Raw genomic sequence first — 7,675 nt, 5'->3', positions numbered from 1 at the left:
ATATGTTATTGGCCATGTAACAAAAACGACGTAAATACTTATATTTCAAGATTTAATGTAAAAGTCATAATTGTATTTAGGAGGTAAAATCTGAACCCACTTTTTCTTTTATAATATTTCATTCTACTTTAATATATAATGTAGTTGTTGTATTAAAAAAATTAAATTGAGAGTGTGTCAATATCCATAACATTGATCATGATTTTCAAAATTACCTTCTTAAAAAAAGATACGAAAATCATGAAAAACAAAACAAAAGGAGGCAGCAATGTGAATAGTGTGTGGGGAAGGGCAACAAGGACCATACCACAGCCTGCCTGCCTGCCGGCCCAGTTGATTTCGTCGGAATATCTGAAAAGGACCAAAAGCTCCCAATCAATAAAACTTACCCATTTATTGTCTTTTTCTTTTTGACTTTTGAATAACTTTATAGCGGGTGGTGATGATTAAAAGCAACCTCCAGCTATTTAGTTTTTGTTTTCCAAACAAAATGAATGAATCATTAACCTAACAAAAGTTGCATAATTTTGAGAAAAACAAAAGCAAAGTGATTATTTATAATACTAATAAAATTAGTGTGCACTGAATTATAGATAGAGTAGAAATATGTATTAAAATCTTTAGTCTATCACATTGGTCGGAATGGGCTTCACCACTCTCATCTCGCTCAATTACGATTTTGCCGATTAAGGCTTCGTTCTTTATTGCATCTGAGATGGGCTTTTACATGTAAAAGCACTTTTCTCTGAAAAGCAATAAAGAACGAACTTCATCTCTTGCAAATTTCCAGCTTTTTTGAAGTGCTTTTGGGCAGATGAAAAAAGAGATTTTTTTAGCTTTTTCAGCCAAGAAGTGCTTTTGGGCTGGTCTTTTACTTTTTTAGCCACACAACACACAAACAACGCTGGTTCTTTGTTTTCATCCAAAATGCACTTTGCTTCCATCTCTTTTCATTGTTGTTTCTTTGTTCCTCTGCCGATTCTTTGTTCCTCTTCTCCACTGAAGAAGTCTCTGGTTCTTTGTTCCTCTTCTCCACCACCGGTGAGTTTATCTTTTTCTTCTCTGTATATCTCTTTATTATGGGATTGATTTTTATCATTATTTCTTCTGTATATTTTCTCCTCTTCTCCACCACCGGTGCTTCTCTTTGGAGGATTTTCTTCTCCCATTCAAAACCCACATTCAGGAGACCATCCTCTCTCTTTCTCTAGCAGGAGGAGAGTATTAGGATTTTTTTTTGAGTAATCATGAACATTTCTTTTGTTGTCTAATGCTTCTTGATCACTCTGCACTAACTTTTAATCTTCACTATATCTAGGTAACAAGTCAGGAGACCAACCTAGTGGCTAGATGTCGACGAGTATACGACCATGCTCATGATTATCACATCAATTCTATTTCAAATAATAGGTAGCTAGTGGGTTTGTTTTTATTGCAATTTTGTGGTGTTTTGGCTCCATATTTTAGTATTATCTGAAAATTAATTGAAGAGGAAGTATTCTTTTTCTGGGATAATATGTGGTAGAATCACACATCTTACATTTTTCTTCTCTGATGGAAAAATAAGTCTTCATTAGCTTAGTCTCTTGAATTCCCTCACCAAGATTTCTAGCCTGATATTTTGCTTAACCTTTATCGCATCTTTGTTCTTTATTATTATTAGTGTTTTTTTTTGGCAGCATCATTATGAGATGCCTCTTGAGAAACTGATGCCATCTAGTTTAGATTCTGGATTGGAGTGTAGATTTAAACTGTTATTGATTGCGCTTCTAGGCTCTCTTCCCCCCTTCCCATTCAAAGTTTGCATTCTGGAGAAGGCATATGATTCTCTAGTTGTAATGGTAAAGGATGATTGTTTCTTTAAATAATGATACAACGAATCATAGTTCCTTCCTGATAACTTTCTGTTGCTGAACTTGTGTTGTTATGTCCGAACTTGTGTTGTAATTCTTTCGGAATTAGTGTTCCTTTTTTCTGTTATGCCGCTTTTGCTTTACTGATTTGCTCTGCTTTGTGTCTCTGTTGCTTTGCTCTGCTTTGCTTTAGCAATTGCTAGATCCCCACCAATCAGTTAGTGCATGTGTTTAATATGTCCTAAACAGGCATATAATGCGGAGGGTAGCAGCTTCTTAATTTCCTCTGCTCATCTATGATCTTATTAAGAGTTTGAAGCTGTTGATTTAAGCTGGTATTTCTTGAGACAAATGATTTCAACTATGGTTTCTTTTCTTGTTTTAATCTTCCTTTCTCGCTTTCTTGTTTCAATCTTTCTTTCTCTACTTATCTTATTTTGCTCTCATTTTGTTTGTTGATGAGATCCGAAGTGATCATTTCTGTAACAGCCCAATTTTGACCCTAATCGGAATAGTGGTTTCGGGACCACAAATTCGAGTCTGAAAAATATTTTAATATTATTTTGCGTGTTTATGATGTGTGAATTTAAATGTGTGAAAGTTTCGTGAATTAATTTTGTTGTTTATGTGTTTAATTGACAAAAATATCAAATTGCATAAAATGTGAAGTTTGATTATTAAGGTGTAAAGTGCTTATTTGATGGTGGCTTTTAAATATGAGGTTCTTAAAGGGCAATTAGCCCATTTTAAAGGATAGTGGACGGCAATGAGAGTTAATATGTATAGTTTTTATATATTAAATATAAAAGTTATAATAATAATATAATATTATGTTATTATATCATAAAACATAAAAGAAATAAACTTTTTCTTCATTGTTTGTATCACCGAAAGTAGAAAAGAAAAAAACTAGGTTTGAGAGCTTGAAATATTCGACCCTTTTGAAAGCTTAATTCAAGGTTAGTTTTTGTTCGGTTTTTGATAATTTTTACGTTTTTGAGATCGTTGATTTGAATACTTCAAAACCCATGCCTTAATTTTGTGAATTGTTGATGATTTGAGAAATGCCATTGATGAATGCTTGAGCTTGTGATAGTTGATGATGAAATATGAAAGATATGTGAAAGATTAACATGCTTTGTCTTTGAATTTTGATGAATTTGAGTAATTAGGGTTAAGTTGTAAAATAAAATTTTGAGGACTAAAATGTGAAATAAATGAAATGTGTGGGTTTGTATGGACACTAGGAATATTCGCCCTTAAGGAGTGTAGTCAAATTTTGTGTATTTTGTCTTTTGAGCAAAATGACTAAATTCGAAAATGTGAAATATTAGGGGTAAAATGTAATTTGCCCATTTATGTGTTCTTAGACTAAATTGAATGAAAATATGTTTAAATGAGATTTATTTGAATATGTTTAGATCAAGAAACCAAGAAATCGGATTTAGATCGGGGGAAATCAAAGGTAGTTGAGTAGCCGATTTATTAGTCGACGATATCCGAGGTAAGTTATTAAGCATACATATTTGTGTCGTTTTAAATTATCTTAACATCTACTTAATTATGCTGAATTGAATTGATATATATGTAGTGATAAAATTTTTTGAAATATGACGAATTGAGTTGTCGACTTCCAACACTAAGTGTGCGAGTATAAAAATATACGATAATGAGATTAGCACTAAGTGTGCGAGTTTAATTGAAATGCACTAAGTGTGCGAGTATAAGGGTAAAGCACTAAGTGTGCGTACTTATTAAATATTTTCGAAAGATTACTAATATCAAGTATTTGACTTATTGAGAAATTATGAGTAATAAAGTGAGTAATAATTATTTTGGTGGTATTCAAGATTAAGTTTTGTAAGTATTAAACCTAGGTGGTGATTATAATTGGAATCATATTTATTTAAGATGATTCTTTATATTTTATGATAATAAAATGCATAATGTACTTGGCCTTGTACTTAAATTTGAAGAAATGCTTATAGTTGTGTTAATATATTGATTTTTGTTAAATCATAGTATGAAGTGAATAATTATATTATACTATGGTAAGCTAAAGGTAAGATGATTTAGAAGTATGAATTGGTTAAATATTATTCTAGATGTTAAGTTAAATTGTAGAGTTTATTTGCTTGTAACTTACTAAGCTAAATTAGCTTACAACGTGTTGGATTATTGTTTTGATGTATAGATTTTGGTGATCGCTACGTGTTCGGGGATCGTCAGCTAAGCTCATCACACTATCGGTGTCTTCTTTTGGTATTTTGCTAAATTGTTTTCAAGTATATGACATGTATAGCATAGTTAAAAATGTTGATTTTGAAACCAATGTGTTTGTGTAATTAAAAGCCATGCGAAAATGGCTTATCTCTTTTTGTTTGAATTTGATTTTGATACATATAGTTAATGGACAATTTGGGGTATATGCTTATGTATCATGTGCATGATTAATTAGATTTAGATAATGTATATATTTGGCTTAGATATAAGTTCAATAATTATTTTCTTTTTAAAGATGTGATGACCTATTGTGTGGTACAGGTTTGATTTAGTGTATGCATATTAAGCATGTAAATTAGGTACAAAATTAGAGGTTAATAGTGTATAATATGGTGCAAGTTGTCAAGGTCATATGAGCACATAACGGTAGTGAGAAAGTAGGTGCATTTTTGTGTTATAATTTGATGTATAATGCTATCCAATTAAAGCAATTTAAAGCTGCCAAATTTGATGTCCATTTTGAGTGTATTGATGCTGTCCATTTTAATGTATAATGCTGTCCAATTTTGAGTGTATTGATGCTGCCCATTTTAATGTATAATGCTGTCCAATTTTGAGTGTATTGATGCTGTCCATTTTAATGTGTAATGCTGTCCAATTTTGAGTGTATTGATGCTGTCCATTTTAATGTGTAATGCTGTCCAATTTTGAGTGTATTGATGCTGTCCATTTTAATGTGTAATGTTGTCCAATTTTGGGTATACTGATGCTGTCCATTTTAATGTATAATGCTGTCCAATTTTGAGTGTATTGATGCTGTCCATTTTAATATATAATGCTGTCCAATTGTGAGTATATTTAAGCTATCTAATTTGATGTATAATGCTGTCCAATTGTGAGTATATTTAAGCTGTCTAATTTGATGTATAATGCTGTCCAATTTTGGGTATATTTAAGCTGTCTAATTTGATGTATAATGCTGTCCATTTTGAGCATGTTATTGCTGTCCAATTTGTTGAATAATTGCTGTCCAAAATAGAGTTGGTCCTTTATGTCTGTAGTATGTTACATAGTTAATCATTTATTAATGAAATAAATGTATGCAAATAGTAGTTTTAATATTGGCTCGGCATATGATATGTAATGATAAATGTTAATTCTTAAAATGTTTTAAGTATTTGAATGATATAAAATTTTTAATTAGTAAAGCATGATTGATATTTAGTGTGGATTGTTAATGACTTATATTTTTGGCGAATAAATTGTTTTTGATAATTAGGTGAAATAAATTAGGATTTTAAATATATATATTTACATATTCAAGACACATATTTATATGCAGCTTGATATTTGGTTCATTCTGTTAAGTGAAATGTTTCAATATTTAGTATCACTCCTTAATCCTAATCCGGCGACGGATATGAGTTAGGGGTGTTACAATTTCTTCTTGTATTTGGATTGGGCTTGAAAATGTTTGTTTTGTTCTTGAATTTTTTAGTACTGGATGGATTAGTTCATTCATGTAGTAGATATTTGATACAATGGTTAACATAATTGAATCAATGCACTTCACAAGATATTGATTAAAATTTTAAACCCCATTTTAATGGTAAAATATCATGGTGTCATAGAGTTGCAAATGCTGGTCCTCATCCATTGTTCAAAGTTCATAAGTTAGAAACGTCTAATGTAAATTTCTTGACCAATCAATGCCATTGGCTAGATGGTTTGACCCATATTATCAGATCTATTTATTTTTAGCCTATTGTTTGTAATGTCTGTTAATGAGTTTCTTCTTATAAACTTCTTTTGATTCTTAGGCTCAGATGTGAACGACTAAAACATTTGCTTCCCCCATTTTCTTTTTCGTTTTATATGATTTTTTTAACACTTAACTTAGGTTGGAAACTTCTCTTATCACATTACTTGTTAAGGCTAAAGGCCAAAGTTTACTTCTTGCTAATATCAACAATCTTTTACAACAAGATTTTGATGTCTTTGCAACAATCTGCTGACCAATATTTTCATGATTGGCTTTTGCAAACACCGCAGCTTGTACACTGTAACAATCTGTTTACTACTATTCCTGGAAACATGTTTTGCTTTACCATTTACTCATGCGTGGTGTATGCTGGAAGTAGGATATTGGATTTTGGGTTTCAGATAGAATTATACAGGCTTGGTGAAAATGATGATTTCTTGATTGTAACTATTACTTGCTGATAACTTTTCTGGTTTTGCAGGCAATAAGGTCAGTAAAGCTCCAAAAATATTTTACAACAAGATTTTGATGTGCTGCAACAATCTGTTGACCAATATTTTCATGATTGCCTTTTGCAAACACTGCAGCTTGTACACTGTAACAATCTATTTACTTCTATTCCTGGAAACATGTTTTGCTTTACCATTTACTCATGCGTGGTGTATGCTGGAAGTAGGATATTGGATTTTGGGTTTCAGCTAGAATTATACAAAGCTTGGTGAAAATGATGATTTCTTGATTGTAACTATTACTTGCGATAACTTTTACGGTTTTACAGGCAATAAGGTCAAGAAAGCTCCAAAATCCAGAGGTTGGCAACTCCATTGACACTCCGGAGGAAGCTAACTAGAATTGCAGAGAAGAAGAAAAAAATTACAAAGGCCAAGGCTGAGGCAGCTGAGTACTAGAAATTGCTTGCCATGAGGTTGAAGGAGCAGAGGGAGCACGGTTGTGAGAGTTTAGCAAAGAGGAGGTCTAAGCTCTCTTCTGCTTCTAAGCCTTCTGTTGTGGCTTAGACTGCTTTTTAATTTTTGGTAAACAAGTTTTGCCTAGTGTTAGATATTTTGAATAGTGAAGACCCAGAGTTAGCTTAGGCTTTTTTGTGAATGCTGAGTTTGGTATCCTATCTATTATGTTATTTTATGTGGTCTACACTTAATGCCTTGTGGATGTGCTCCTTTGGCATGGCAGATCTGTTTATTGTGTTTAAATTGTAGCGTTATAGTATAAATATATGTTATTATGTGTCGCACGCATGGCGTCCCCAATATTGAGTTTTCCCTTATCAGAACTCTACTCCTGATACCTGAGTGATTCTTTTTGTCTAATATTTGAGTACTTTCACTTCTGACCTCTTTTTGAGTAGGGCGAGAAAAGATAAATAATTTTTGAATCTCCTGATTGCTTCAAAGTACACAGGTTCCGGGTGGCAAAAAGCTCCTAATGTCCGGCCTTGTTAGAGTTGAATGCAACCAAAACTATTTATGTGAGGAGTGATGTAAGGAAAAACTGAATTGGAAGCTGTGAACATATCATTTAACAAGTATCCTAGCTAAGACCAACCCTGCAGTCATTGCAACTCCAAATAAAGCATGCAACCTCACACAATAATATTTTGCCATGAAGATCATCCTTTTGTCCAGTAAGAAAGAATTTCAATCAAAATTTTCGGTTGGTTAATGTTTTATATTTGGTATATAAATATTATCCCTTTTAAAACTTTAATCCAAATATATGTAATATTTTAATTTGTTAGGTTTATATTTTCTATGTTATATTAATATATAATATGAGTTATATATTCAAATACATTTTAAAATAATATAATATAAATGTG

At 31.9% G+C, this 7,675-nt stretch overlaps 1 long non-coding RNA gene across 1 annotated transcript; it reads left to right on the top strand.

Annotated features, from left to right (window-relative positions):
- Positions 1 to 2,790: 2,790 nt before the first annotated feature.
- LOC128041791 (uncharacterized) lies at positions 2,791 to 4,271 on the top strand. The gene is made up of 3 exons (XR_008196636.1): positions 2,791 to 2,812; positions 3,275 to 3,357; positions 4,048 to 4,271. It is a non-coding gene; the product is annotated as an uncharacterized LOC128041791 (long non-coding RNA).
- The last annotated feature ends 3,404 nt before the right edge of the window (positions 4,272 to 7,675 follow it).

The sequence above is a fragment of the Gossypium raimondii genome, chromosome 6 (assembly GCF_025698545.1).
Source record: "Gossypium raimondii isolate GPD5lz chromosome 6, ASM2569854v1, whole genome shotgun sequence".
NCBI classification, from domain to species: domain Eukaryota; kingdom Viridiplantae; phylum Streptophyta; class Magnoliopsida; order Malvales; family Malvaceae; genus Gossypium; species Gossypium raimondii.
This window is presented reverse-complemented; position numbering and strand designations above follow the sequence as displayed.